Source organism: Pristis pectinata, chromosome 22 (assembly GCF_009764475.1).
Source record: "Pristis pectinata isolate sPriPec2 chromosome 22, sPriPec2.1.pri, whole genome shotgun sequence".
Classification (NCBI taxonomy): Eukaryota; Metazoa; Chordata; class Chondrichthyes; order Rhinopristiformes; family Pristidae; genus Pristis; species Pristis pectinata.
In genome coordinates this window covers 32,054,528-32,069,863 of record NC_067426.1, presented here as the reverse complement: position 1 = coordinate 32,069,863, position 15,336 = coordinate 32,054,528, and the positions used below count along the sequence as shown (strand labels likewise).

The following is a 15,336-nucleotide window of genomic DNA, read 5'->3' as shown; positions in this document are numbered from 1 at the left end:
GCCAGAGATTTTGGTACAACTTTATTAAAGTTATTATATTGTCTCAATCTGGATTCAGTGTATAATTCTGTACTTCTGTTCCACTGACCATTTGGAAGGAATGTTGTTTCATTAGCTACCTCATTGCTTGTTTGACCCTAGGCCTATGTACAAGGATTGGCTATGAAAGGAGGCACTGGAGCATGACCAGTGCCTATGGAGATATCACTGTGAGGGCACATTCAAAGGAAAGTTGCTGCAGCAGGGCCAGAGAGAGAGTGGTTTGAAGCAGAGCACTCTGTTCCAACTGTGATTCAGATTCCATTATTGATCTTAATTAGAATTTTAAGTATTTTATGTTTGCTGCTGTATCTCTACAGCGAGTCCTGATCATTGGGCCTGTTCCTGTTGGAGCAGAGATGGAATTGGGAAAATAGCATTGTGTTTGCATTCTTCCAGCCCATGGAGTCCTTGGATCCAGGTCACTCCCTGAAAGATAGATGGGGAACCCACATAATCTGTGTATCTACCTTTTTTTATGTTGAATGATTGTAACGTTATTTTCCTTGGGGAAACTCAACAAAGGTGTTTGGAGTTCAGATGACTTTCCCTGCTGTTTGAGCCACTGGAGGCTCCAAACCAGTTCTAAATAAACCACCCACTGGCTACAGTGTTGGGTTGTATTATTTCATTCTGGAGTGTTGAAATGCTGCTTTAGTCTGTCTCCATCTTGGATCTTTACTTCATTGTAGTTGACTGCTTCACTGAACATTTGTTCTGGTGCAAACCAAGGAGTGTTTCAATTTCATTAGTTATTCTGCATCTTCCATTGTTCAGTACCTCCTGATTTTGTCCTTTGACTTTAAAGGACTATTTGTTGTATTCCCAGCCAAGATATAAAAGATGCTAACTCTCCCTTCTCCCAGACCTTGGCTCTGTTCATTTGACAATATGCAGATATTGGCTGGAAGCTGATTGTTAGACCCCTGCATCTCTCTGAGGACTTGGCACTAACATAAGGAATGTTCTGGCAGGCCCAAAGCAGCAGTTACTGCCTGAAACAGGAAAAAACCTAAGAACATTTATGTCAGAAACTGTTGCACGTTGCTTATAGGAACATAAAATTCTGTTCCACGTGTAAACAAGAATATTTATGTTTATGTAGTGAGTATTCAGTTTATGCGTGATAAGCTCCCACAGCAGTGTGGTAAGTGTTTTAGTAATGTTGGATAAAGGATACTGAGATTACATGGGAGCACACAATAGATCCCATGATGCTGAGAAAGCAGTAGTTTAATATCTCCAAGATGCAACACCTCTGAACAGTACAATACTTCCCCACTGCTTGTGTGGAATGCAAGCTTTGCTTGTTTGGGGTGTGGGATTGGGGGTTGACCCGACTCTGAGGCAAGAGTGCTACTATTGAGCCAAAGCTGTCAAGCATCGGTTGCTACTAAAGTCTGACAATTCCAGATTTGAGTCCTCAACTGTTGTTCACACTGACGTGGATTTGTGTCCTGATGGCAGATGAGAATTATAATCTGCCAATTATTCATCTGCAGCTGCCAAGCCTGAGGGTACCCCCTACTGCTAGCCCAACTAAGAACTCTTAATTCAATACATTTGAATAATAATACTTGGCCTTCTCTGGTAGATGTGACTCAAATTACTTCCTGTCCTTAAGTCATCCTGTGTTTACAAGTACTCATTTGATATTCGAACAATGAATGGTAGTACCTCGAGCTGAGTAGAGTGGTGGCAAACTGTATGAAGTGTGCATTCAATGGCTTCAGGTGGTGTAGCGGTTAGCGTAACACTATTACAGCGGCAGCGACCCGATTTCAATTCCGGCCACTGTCTGTAAGGAGTTTGTACGTTCTCCCCATGTCTGCGTGGGTATCCTCTGGGTGCTCTGGTTTCCTCCCACATTCCAAAGACGTATGGGTTAGGAAGTTGTGGGCATGCTATGTTGGTGCCGGAAGCGTGGTGACACTTGCGGGCTGCCCCCAGAACACTCTACACAAAAGATGCATTTCACTGGGTTTCGATGTACGTGTGACTAATAAGGATATCTTGGTTGGCTGAGCAGAGGTGTTGGATGTGACAGTGGCTGAGGAATTATTGAATATTCCAAATAATCTTTGTATTGATGCCTAGAGCAGTTGATGAAAAACATTAACTTTTAATGGGGTAGGGGGAATGGGAAGAAAGAGACCAAAATATCACTGCAAGCAGTAGGGTTTTGGATGCGTAGGAATTAGCGGACATTTAAAGTCAGATTTTGGATGACCTTGGAAGATTGAATGAAGGAGGCTGGCTAGGACAGTTTTGTAATAATTATGACTAGATGTAACAGTGACATAGATAAGGTTTTCAGTTCCAAATGACCTGAGGCAGAGGAAGAATTGGGCGATAAAGATAGAAATAAGGAGTTGTGGTGTATGTGGCTACATGGCCTGAAGCTTATCTTGTCATCACATATGATACTGAGATTGTGATTAGTTTTCAGTTTCAGTCAGTTGCTGGGGAACCATTTGTTCCAGGAACCAAAGACTACAGCTCAATATAGCTGGAGAATATTTCTAGTGCCGTATGTCAGACAATCTGATAATTTAGAACTTAATGGAGTATTGTGAAATGTGTTGAGCGAGAGCAAGTTTTCGTCTGCTTGCATGTGGAAACTGCTGCTCCGTTATTGGATCGCCACAGCCAGTCCCTGGAATCACAGAATGCCAAATGTGTTGGATTACAGTCAGGATCTGCTGTAACTAGAATAAGATGTGAGCAATGTGGGTATGGACATTTAAATGCCTGCAGTCTGGGGAATTACCCTCTGCATCTTTTAGTTAGCTTTGCTTCAGTTTGGCTAGAGAGGTTAGTGTGGGAGTTAGGCAGCAGGTGGAAATTTTGGTGCGAAATGTGTGTTCTAAAATAATAGGGATCTGTGACATAACTGACTGATTTGTAACCATGTGGCCTAAACTTGTGGTCCAGTCTGTGTCTGATAGACAATTTGTCATTTTGCTTTTGGGTGCCAGATTCACTGATGACCAAACTGCCTTCTGCTCCCTTGCCCAGATTGTTTTTCTAAATGAAACTAAATGCTGTAAAAGTACACGGCAGGTCGGGTGGAAATTGGACTAAATGGTGAGCACTTCCAGAGAAATCATTCCAGATTTTATTTTGCTATAAAACTGAGCATGCAGATCTCTCCCTGATGAAATTTTAAACTAATAGACTTCACACATTTTTTAAAAAATATATATAACAATTTCAGTCTTTAGAACCCAGTGCAGATATGCCCATTACTTGCATCTGCTGCCGACAGTCTGAGATTTGTATAATGCTCTGTATGTGGTGGCTAGCTTTGTGTGGGTGTAATTTGGAAAAACAACTGACGTTGTATTTGATGCAAGGATACTTCAAAAAAAACAAGATAAAATGTTATGGCCCCCTGAGCCCCTTCAGTAGGATCATGGCTGATCTCATCTTGGCTTCAACTCTGCTTTCCTGCTTATTCCCCATCAGCTCTGATTTTCCTAAAGGTCCAGAAATCTGTCTCTCTCTGTCGAATATCAGTAATGATTCCATCTCACAAGTACTCTGATGGGGAATTACAATGAGTTGCAACCCTTTGAGAGAAGAAATTCAACCCCTTTCTCTTACATGGCTGACTTCTTAACAAGAGGCTATATTCTCAATTCTAGATTGACACAACCAGGAGGAACATCCTCGCAGCATCTACCTGGTGATTCCCCCTCGGGTATATTTCAATAGGATCACGTTACATGCTTCAAAGCTCCAGGGAGAATAGTGCTTAAGCTCCATAAGTTCTCTTCATGCCTGGAATCATACTTGTGAACCTTCTTTGCACTGATGCCAAGACTAATACATTCTTAATGCACTTATTTCCAATAAGGAAACAAAATCCTGATACTAGACATCTGAAAGGAACACTCTAATCCAAGTGCGCTCTCAGCAAGAAATTTCCTGGAGAACAAAGAAAATGTTTTGAGAATATTCCCAAAGTTTCACGCGAGAGGAAAAAGAAACATCCTTGACAATTCCTGAGAAATGGAGAGGGAGTAGCCAAGAAGGGACCAAACTCCAAGTCTGAATGACAGGAGTATAGGATGCCAGTTATAAGCAAAAGAAGGTGTGGATGATGTTTCAAACAGCACATTCATCTACTGTGCCAAACCAAACATTACCTGGTCCAGCCACAGCAGAGTATGGACCCTGCATAGGGCTTTTCAGCTGTCTTGATGCTCTGCAACTACCTAAAATGAAAACAGATTTTATTAATTTTGGTGCTGTTGAAGGCAGTTGGGATCTCTGAGTCATTGTGGTGCGCTTTTATTTGTATGGAAAATATGGTCTTTGGCCTTGGGCCCAAAATACTTCATCCTTGGTACGTGGTTTGTTTGGAGGTGGTAAGAGTAGACACTTGAAGGATCCTTCTTTTGGGTGAGATATTAAACTGACTCCCTGTCTACTCTTTTGAGTTGAAGCAAAAGATCTTATGGCACTGTTCTCCCAGGTTTCCTGGCTGATATTTATTCCTGCGTCAGAATCAATAAAATTACCTGGGCATTTGTCTCGTTGCTGTTTGTCAGATCTTGCAGTATTAAAGCTGTAACTGTTCTCCAAGAAAGTGCACAAAACTTGGCAAAATGCTGAGGAACCTTGGAAAGGTTGTTCACAAATTGCTGAAGGTACCAGGGCAGGTGGTTAAACATGCGTGTGAATCCTTGTCTTTATTAACTAAAGCATATTATACAAAAGCGAGGATGTTATGGTAGAATTGTACAGATGTCAGTCTTACCACAGCTGGAATATATTATCTGAAGAATGTGAACATAATAGTGTGGATGCAGAGGAGATTTGCAAGCATGTTGCTTGAAGAATTGTTGAATGTTGCTGGAGAATTTTAACCTGACAGGGTAGTTTTATTGGGATCGTAGAGATTGTAGCAAGATTTAATTTATGGGCCCAGGTACGGTGAATAGGAAGGACCTATTCCCCTTTGTAGGGAGGTCAAAGATTGTGGAGGGTCTGGATCTCGCTGGTTGCAAAAGTGGTGGAGGCAAAAGTTCCCTTTGTATTTAAAGAGTACTGAAAAATGTGCTTGAAGTGCTGTGACCTGCAAGGGTGTGGACCAAGAGCTGGAGAGAGGGGTTAGCCTGGATTACTCTCCAGGCTCAGTGGGCTGATAGGCCTCCACCCATGCTGTAAATCTCTAAAACTTCCAAAAGTGTAATTGTCTGTGAGAAGCTCTGAAAGTTATTATGGTTGTAAAGAGCATTACCTCTCAAGCTGTTTTACTTGGAGATAACTGTCATTGCTGGTTTTGGGCAGAAATACTTTGGTTGAATAGAGAAGGTAACTGCCTCTGGTATTTTTTCAGTTGTGAAGACTCTGGGTTAGCAATGCATGTCTGTGAATTTCCTAACTGCAGACACTTAGGCTGCAGTGAAACTGTTGGCTTTACTAGTGGTCTGCTAATTATGAGGTATCAGAACTACAAATTGTCAGTTCATTCTTGTTTTAATAAAAATGCTTCTTGTTAAAATGGCAATGAAATAAAATAAAGTTCCCCTCCTTTCTTGCCTTGAGTTATCATCCCTTCCATTCCACAATCTTCAGTGAAGGAACCGCCATTAGAATCTACGTGGGTGAAAGAGAGAAATGAAAGTCTTACACATGCATCTGCCCTCTTGTAGTCTGCTAACTCTCTTTGGCTCTTGATGCCATTTTCTAGTCACGTTGAGGTTGCAGGTCTCTGAGGAGAAGGGTGAGGCAGTTTGTTCCTCTACCAAGAGAACTTGGCACTGTATTAGCTGGAAAATAATAACCTTCTGTGCATTTATGGGTTTTTAAAAAAATATATTTCATCCATCTGATATATCCTTCTGACTTGGAGATCCAATTCCTTGATCCGGCTGTTGGCTCTTGAATTTTTTTGGGGTGTAAGAAATGTGATTTCAAGATTGATTGTCAAAACTCTATAAAAGACGTTGGAGAGGTTATTGCTGATGGCATTTATACTGAACGTCACTGAGAAAATCATTGTGTGGACTGTGGTGATACAAGCAGAAATCTTGCCATCATTCACTCATGTTGGCCAAGATTGAAGAATAAATGTGCATAGTTCTAAAGGTGCTCTGCTGTCCCCCCCTCCGGGAGTGATTTGGCTGAAAGATCATCGTTATCCAAGACAGACTTGTGAACTTGAATGGTAAGTAATAAGAGGTCATTCTGTACCACTTCTGTTCTGCTATTTGTAAGGATATACAAGGAGATGAGTTCTCCTACTGACAATTTGTTTATATTGTTCAGATACTGCTAATGAACTGAATAGGTGGAATGGAACTATTTCTGTGTGGCACATTATCTGGTAAAGCCTTGGGTTGTGGAGAAATCACAAGGTATGGGTTTTGTCTACTTTGAGCAGTCAATGAAATTTGTTTTACTAGCACATAGTCTAATGCATTTTTAATTTACAAATCTTTTAACCATAACACCAGTATCTTACCCCTGTCCCCAATTTCCTCCTGGTTTTTACTTTGCCCTACTTTTGCTGTCCTTTTATCCTATTATTCTGCATATACCAACTGAATCTGGTCAACTGCATTCTAGTTCCCTTCCAGCCCCAAACGCCTCACAATAATGGTCTCGTATATCAGTCCTCTTTCCACTCCACTTCTTCTCAATTTTAGATGGCCTCTTTTTAAAAACTGCATTGTCACCTCACCTGTTATTTCCTTAATTCTCTGGATCCATTGTCCAATATATGAAACACTTTTCTTTGGAGGTATGCTTGAATCAGTCCTTATCAAACTGCTTTGGCATTATTGTAGGGAAATACAAAGATTTTAAACAAAATAAATCTCCCATTCCTCTTAGCTTGCTGAAAGCTCTGTCATTTTTCTTTTGGTTCTATTGATGACAACCTCACTGCATCCAAATCCAGTATTTTATGTACATCATTCATATCCTTCTGTTAGTGAGTATTCTATATAAATTGATGTCAAAGGCTCTGAGGTCCCTTGTAACGTGCAAGAGTCCGCTGCCTAAAAAGGTTCACAGTTTGATGTTGATGTAGAGAAACATTGTATAAAGGTCTTTACCCTAACCTCAGCAGGTGTTCTGCTTGCTATAAAAAATGAAGGATGAAGCTTGGATGGATTGTCACTGTCTTGGACAATGATGGCTGTCATTTCTTTGCTGAACCTGCTTGTACTCTCTTATTTAGTTTAGCATTCTATGCAACAGATGTGTTGTGCTAATTGTTTGCACCTTGTGCTTGTTTTGAGCTGGTAAATTTTTAAATGACATTTAAAATCTGGGAGTAGAGCTTTGCAGAATGTTCATTAGAGAAGCTGAGAGTGAGGTGAAATAGAGGGCGGTTTCTCAGATCTAATGCTCTCCACCATCTCCTGCATACCTTCATTAAGCATGTTGCACTTTGAAGATATCTGACCTGTGGCAGAAGGGTCAGTACCACAAACAAACTGCTGATGCTAGTTTGTATGTGACACTGCCATTTAACCATGCTGATGACAGTTGTGGAATTTTATGACATAGATTGCAGCAGAGAACTCAAGATTTTCTGTTGGATTTGGAGAGGAATTTTTTTGCGCTGCAGGCATTACCCTAACTCTGTTTCGTTTTACCTTGTACCTAATGGAAAGCTCTTTCTTATTTGAAAGGATTTTATTTATTCAAATGACTTCATAGTATGCAATTTCCTTGTGTGCCTGTATTCACATTTTTTTCATTGTGCTTGAACTTAAATCAATAATTTAAAAAAAACTGGTCTCGGTTTCACAGTCACCATTACTATCAGATTGTCATTAAAAACATCTTCACTAATGTTCTTCAAGGAAGGAAATCTAACATCCTTACTTAGTGTGACAGAATGTGAATCCAGACCCACAGAAATGCAGTTGACTCTTAACTGTCCACTAAAATAGCCCAGCAAGCCACTCCATTCAGGAGTAATTAGTAATGGGTAATAAAGTCAGTTACATTTGTGTCCCATGAATGAATAAAATTTTAAAGGCTGCTCTTCATTTGTTCTCTCTATCCCATTCAGGTACCCCCACTTCTCTTGTGCATAAACTCTAGCCTCTTTTTCATCTAGGTGCCTAAGCAACTATCTTTACTACAGTTGCCCTCCCTCTCTCATTTTAATACACAACACTCACTTAATTGTACCTTAGCCCTGTGAATGAGTCTCCTCTCCTATTCATTTGCATGCTTTCACTTGATTTTTGCATCAAGGCAAATGCATGTTTTGCTGCCATTGTCCTTCAGCATTGAGGAGATTCCAAATTCAGCAAGGTTTTTCCCTCTTTCCTGTTCCTAGTGGAATTTACTGGCGGTAATAAAAATGGAAAGGGAAATTCTGGAAGTACAGGGCTGTTTATTGGCATCTGCAAGAAAAGAAAGTTAATATTTTGTGACTGAGGCTTGCTTCTGTTGAAGTGTGACTATGAAGTAGGATGGAAAAGAGATGCCTTGAAGCGTATCAGATTGTCTCAAAGGGTTTTTCATCAGTGATGTACTTTGAAGTGTAGTTACTGTCCTAATGTAGAAATTATAGCAAACTGCCCCTGCCAGCAGTAGTTTGGTATTCTTTTAATGCTGTTGGCTGAGGGACAAATATTGTTCAAGACACTGGGGTGAGTTTTAAAATTGGTGCCATGGAATCTTTCGCCTCCACTTGCGAGAGCAGGCTGGGCTGAAATCCAAATTCATAGAGTTTCACCACATGGAAACTGGCCCTTCGGCCCAACTCGTCCATGGCAACCAAGATGTCTAGCTGAGCTAGTCCTATTTCCCTGTGTTTGGCCTATATCCCATTTTATCTGTAAAATAGATGACAGCAATCTTGGAAGTGTATGATTACTGAGTAAAGGCAAATTTAAGCCAGAAAACATTAGTTCTGGTGGGTGATTTTAATGGCTGTTGTTTTATTCAAAGAAAGAGGGTACCAACCCCCACCCCGCTACCCCCCCCCCCCCCCAGGTTTCTTGGCTGCGCTTATTAACTTGACAAGATGGCATCTCAGAAATAATTCACTGGGTTTGATGTAATTTGTAATATTTTAAGAAGCTACAAGCAATGAATTCTATTATTCCTTGTTAATAAAGTTCTAATGCAACTTGGGGGAAGGGGGAGAGGGAAGAAATTCTCCTGCTGCATCAGTCCAGTGAGTCATACTGCTGATCTTTGGTTTAATCTATGCTCTCAATTGGTTCTGCACCCCTAGAAAACAGAAATCTGCCATTGTTTCATTTCTTAGTCTGTGGCTAACTTCTCTCATTAGTTGCTGTGCTTTCAGATGTCTTTGTTTTGGAATTCCCCACCTTGGTTTTGCATGTCTGGAGGTGTGTGGCATTTCTACAAAGTGTGCAGACTTTTCAGATAGTAACCTCCATGTTTTTCTTCTAGTGTACCACTTTACCCTCTGCACCCTGCTCTCCTCCATCCTAATACTTCCTGGGGCAGTACAGTGGTGCTACAGATAGTTGCAGCTCCAGCAACTCAGGTTCATTTCTGACGACCTGGAACTATCTATGTGGGTATTCCCCAGATGCTCCAGTTAGGGATAAAAGGCTACGGTAAATTATCCCTAATGTAGTTGAGTGATGGGAAATTGTTCATGGGCATATGTGAACGAATGGGTTATGAGGAAGTAAGTGCTTTAAGAGCCAGCTTAGACTTAATGGGCCAGATGGTCTTCTATGTTGCTATGAAATACTTTACACTTAAAATATAGTCCTCATTGGCACCAACACATTGATGCCTAAGCAATTTTTTGGCACCAATTTTAAAACTCACCCCGGTGTCTTGAAGCAATTTTTACTTTTGCTTAATCTCTTTGATTGGGTTTTTATAGACTTCTTTGTTCATTCAGACTTTTTTGAAGTGCCTTTAGAATGTTTTTCTTTGTTAAATGTGCTACTTAAGAGCAAGTTGCTGTTGAGTTCTGGAGTTCAATCCTGACCTTGGGTGCTGTTTGTGTGGAGTTCTCCTTTGACTACATAGGTTTCCCCAGGTACTTCGGTTTCCTCCCAGTTCCCAAAGACATGCTGGTTGATAGGTTAATTGGCCACTAAAATTTCCTCCAGTCTGAAGGTAGGTGGTAGAATCTGGGGGGAGTTGATGAGAATGTGGGGAGAATAAGATAAATAGGTGTAGAATTGGTATAAATGGGTGTTTGATCCTTGGTTGGACTTAATGGGTGAAGGGCCTAGTTCCACGCTGTGTGACTCTAGGACTCTGTTATTGCATAGAAATTCTAGCACAGCCATTTGGGTGCCTTCAGGTGTCTGCATCCTTTGGTAAGGATGGGGCCAGATTTGGATGTGGTGCTTTCTATCATCAAACTGTAAGTGATTACCTGTCATCCAGGGTAATGCATGAAGGATGACTGCTTGCCAATTGGCTTGGAGTTGCAAGTAGTTATGGCAACTCACCCACATTAGGATCAGTATCTTCATGAAGTGAAAGGCTTCTGGGGAAAGATTGAAAGAGGTTAAATGGAGATGGCTGGGAAATGGCCAGTCAATTTGTGCTGCAAGTAGAAGTTGCAACTGGAAAAAAAATCAATCCCCAAGAAGCTTAGGAGGTGTAATCTCTGGAAAAAAAATGAGTTAGAAGTCTGCCCCAATGACAGCTGGGTATTGTGATTGATTTGCTGTGTCTGGAGATACGTAGGATTTCTGCAAGATGTGCAGACTTTCTCTAGAAGCTCAGAAAGTAACATCTGGTTTGAATTGTGTGCTGCAGGTTTTAATAAGAGAATAAATATTGAGCTGCTTCAGGTCTTGAAGCAGATCAACATGTAAAATGATCTGGATGAACCGCTTTCCCGCCAAATTTCCATCTGGACTCTAAGCTAGCCACAATCCCCTCCCAGTGTAATGGTAGACAAAGTTTGTTGGGTCAACTTTCTGTTCAAAATAAAGTATGCAAGTGCTGAGGAATGGAGCATTCTCACTTAATATTCTACGTTTATTTAAATTACTTTGGCTTCTTGGCTTCTCCCTTTGCAAAGTAACTTGTCCCTGCTCCTCATTAAGCCAGACTTAATGAATAGGACTTTTGAATGGATTAAACAATATTATCCTCATCAAAGGTTTTAAGGCTGGATTGGGTTTGTGTGGTTAAATCTCAATTTCACAACTTGTGTTGAGAGCAAACCTTAAGGACTATAATCATGTGATCTGTCAGCAAACGTTATACACTGCAATCACGTGATCTCTTCACCAGTCAGCTAACGTACTGGGGATTTGGAAAAAGATAAGCAGCATTTTTCAGTTCTGTAGATTGTGCAGCTAGTAGATTTTGCTTAGATTTTCACTGCATTCATATAAAACATTTTATTTAACATAGAAGGCAGGGTCTTGGATTTTTGAGAAGAAAAGAACATCACGTGCGTCTTTGAGATATTAATCTCAAGGGTCCACATGTGAAATCTCAGATCTTTGAGATGGAAATCTGAAACCTGAAATAAAAGAGAATACTGGAAATGCCCAGAAGGAGGCAGCATGTGTAGTGAGGGGGGAGAAAACTGAAGTTGCATCAGATCTGGCGAGTGATTGAAAAGCAACTGCAGATGCTGGAAATTTGAAACAGGAACAGAAATGCTGGAAACACCACGCAGGCCAGTTAGCATCTGCTGAGAGGAAAAACTACCACTGGGAGCAATAGTAGGCCAGTGTGCCAGACTATACAACGTTATCCAGACTTTACAGCATTAGCAACACATTACACAAAGGAGTTTATCTATCCCTTTACAGCTATGTTATTTCACTATGTTGGAGAAATTTCTTTTGTTCCATCCATTGCTCTTCCCCCACCTCTGCAACCTAGACTAGTTTTGTCCCTTTGCTGCCTGACATGAGTTTTTCCAGCATTTTGTACTATTTCAGATTTCCAATGACTCTTTTTGTTTGATTTTCATTTAATATTGCTCTTGCCTTTCTGCAAGCTGTCTGTGACTTGGCTGGCAGCATACCTGAGTCAAGGAAAAATGTGGTTTCTAGTCCCACTACAGGGATCTAAAGTTTTAAACTGATGATCCAATGTGTCATCTTTAGGCTGAGGATTAAACTGAGGCCTGACTGCAGTGGTACCTACACATAAGATCTCCTGATATTTAACCGCAGGCTAATATCCTGGTTAATATTCATTCCCCTGTCAACATTGTAACCTGTTCACCTTGCCTTTGATGTTTGTGAGAGCTTGTTATATGCAAATTGACTGCCACATCTCCGGCATTTCAATAGTATCTACACTTCGTGTACCTTGACGTGCAAAGCACTTGGGACCGTTGAGTTCATGAACGATGGTTTATGTATGTAATTTTTTTTTAAACAAGGTTAGCATGGTTTTCCTCCTGTCTCTTCCATGGTGTGCTCTGCTACCTCTACTGGTGCAGTCGTTTGCACTTTATTCTGTCTTTTGCTTGACAGGTGATCTATTCCCTTTCTTGAATTATCTGGCTCTTTTTGGTCTCCCTTTTCTTTGTGTCTCCCATTTTATGCCCTTATCTGTGTCTTTTGCTCCACCTATAGTTTTGCCACCTTGTGTGCTCCTGTTTTTCTATCTGTTCTACCTATGGGTGAGTTAGTATAAGGAGCAACTTTCTTCTGCCCAAGGCACAGAGTGATGGGGACTGTAGAAAGAATTTTCCTCATCTTGCCCATATTTCCTTTAAGGATTCTAGAAAATCCCTTGTTGCAGGTTATGGCAGAGAGTGGACTATAGACAAAGTTCAAAGCATGAGCTTGGGCTCTGTTCCCTCTGCTGTACACACCGGGGTAGAAGGACCTATTTTGTTTCTGTTCAGCGGCAGCACAAGGCAAGCTATTGGGTGCAAAAATGGAAGATTTATAAAGTGCCTTTTAAACTGCTGTTCAGTTTGGTTCTGAGGGGAAACTACAGTCTTAAAGGTTGAACTGTTGGAATAGAAACCACAGCGCTGTAGGTAACATTCTGCTGGGCTAAGCACTTGTGGAGCAGTGTTTATGCTGTGTCCCAGTTGTTAGTAGAATTATCACTTCTCGCTGAGAGTCTAGCTGAGACAGGTGGTAACGTAACCGAGACCTTATCTGCTTAGCTCATTTATCACCCTCAGAATTGCTGATGTAGCAGTAAAAAAGAGACTTCGTTCCCTACACTTAACTGAAACTTTGACTCAAAATAGCACCCACTTTCCTCCGTGATAGTGAGAAATTCGGAGCCCAATGGTGCAATGATGAGCTGATCTCTCTCACCTTGGGAATGGCAGAGTGGTGGAGGTAAGTGAGATTAAGGGGATGGGTAGTTGGTGGTGATAGCAGCAAGAAGCAAGAATTTTGCACTATCTGACCTTCCCTCCATCCAGTCACTCCATGTCCCTCCCTCTAGGCACTCACTGGCTGTCATTGGTGAAATTTTTGAAAAGGGGTGGAGGGAGGGAGATATCATTGTCAACTCCTTGTGGAAAAGAAGTCTGTTTACAAAGGAGTAATATTTTGAACTTATAGTTTGTAGATTGAAGGCCAGGCAGTCTTAAGAAACAATGGAGTTTCTATATAATTAAATATATTCCAACCATCTGCAAAAAACAAAAGAACTTGTCTAAAAAGATGTCATGAATGAATAACATTAAAGGAAATGTTAAAACTAAAGGTAAACAACCTATATACCAAGAAAATTAAGGCAACAGAAAAGAATAGAGACAATACAGAAATTAGGAAAATAAATCAAAAGCTAGGGCCCAAAGTATAAGATGGATTCCAAAAAGATGCATTAGGGAATATAGGAAAAGCTGCTTTACTCATAGAATGGTAAGAACATGGAACATTCAGTAAACTTCAGGTGGCTTACATACATGCATTTAAGAAGAGCTAGGAAAACACAAGTGATCATTAGAAATTGCAAACAAACGACAGGCAGCGATTAAAGTTAAGGATTGCTCATTTGTGTGAGATAGAATAATTTTTTGATTGGTAAATGCTCTGTGAGCAAGAGTAAAGAACCAACAAGGACATGCTCAAATTGTCCATCTTAATGCTTAATAAATTGCCCATCTTAATGGTTAATGGAACTTTGAGCTCCATCTTTTCAATAGCCTTCAGTATAGGATGGCGTGCACCTCTTGAAATTCACTTGTCATATTTTCACTTGTCTAATATTATTCCAGTCTGGTTTGACCAGGATTGCCTTTAGTGGTTTTTGTTCTCCTTTCATCATAGTTTCAGTCAGTAAGTACCCCAAAAGGGGATGAACATCTGGTTTTTGCATAGTTAATACATGGAACCCGTACTACAGGAGGTGTTTATACATTTCACGAGCCTCCTTGATCAATATGTAGAGGTGACAGTTTTGCATTAAATCTAATGGCTAAATTAAAAATTAACTATGCAGAATCACATATTGGTGAATACTGATGATGTGATGACCTCTCATGTCAATGGTTGTGAGTTGAAGGTTCTTTCCATGGGCTTGAACATTTTGATCTCTGCTGACATTATTACAGTACTGAGTGTATCTGGGAATGATGGACTCACCATCCTTCAGATGAATCATTAAACCAAAGCCTTGTCTGCATTCTTGCGTAGATGTAATAGATCCCTTAGTGCTATTTTGGCAAAGAGCAGGTGAATTATCATTGGTGTCTTAGCCGATATTTACCCCTTGCTCAAAATGGCATGTTTGTGAAAATGATGGGCACAAATTGGTTGCCTTGTTTCATCATTACAGAAAATAAGAAACTTTTTATTGTCTGCAAATGGTTATAGCATAGTCTGAAAGGGATGCAAAATACATGAACTAACTGAAAGTAGTCATTAGTACCTCCAAGATGTCTTCCTATCAGATTCTAAAATAGATTCTACAATTGTTATTTTTTTGGAGAGACTGGAGATGCAGGAATCTGGAGCAAAAACGAGCTGCTGAAGGAACTCGGCAGGTCAGACAGCATCGATGTTTCAGCTTGAGACTTCATCTGAAGGATTGAAAGAGGACAGTCAAGCTTTCAATCCAGGTGAAGGGTCTCAACCTGAAATGTTGACTGTCCACTTCCCTCCACCGATGCTGCCAGACTTGCTGAGTTCCTCCAGCAGCTCTGTTTTTGCCTGTTTATTATTATAGTTAACATGCATGAAAGCAAGTATGTAACTCGTAGGTAATGCCAAAACATTACACACTTCACCATGAGCAAAGTACTTCACAGCCATTCAACTGCTTGTAAAACCTTGCCTGCATCACCACCTGTGCTCTCCTGGCTAGCATCTCAGCATCCCATCTTGCCCCAACTGAAGGTTCAACATAATGTACTACGCTAGATCAGAACAT

At 40.7% G+C, this 15,336-nt stretch overlaps 1 protein-coding gene across 7 annotated transcripts in view; it reads left to right on the top strand.

The window, feature by feature from the left end:
• thrap3a (thyroid hormone receptor associated protein 3a) overlaps nt 1-15,336 on the top strand; it is a 117,587-nt gene that overhangs the window by 27,497 nt on the left and 74,754 nt on the right. The window contains exon 3 of one of the 7 annotated variants that reach the window (XM_052036581.1): nt 6,319-6,407. The exons of the other annotated variants lie outside the window; for them this stretch is intronic. The gene's annotated coding sequence lies outside the window, so the exon portion shown is untranslated. The remainder of the gene's footprint in view (nt 1-6,318; nt 6,408-15,336) is intronic. 7 annotated transcript variants of the gene reach the window in all.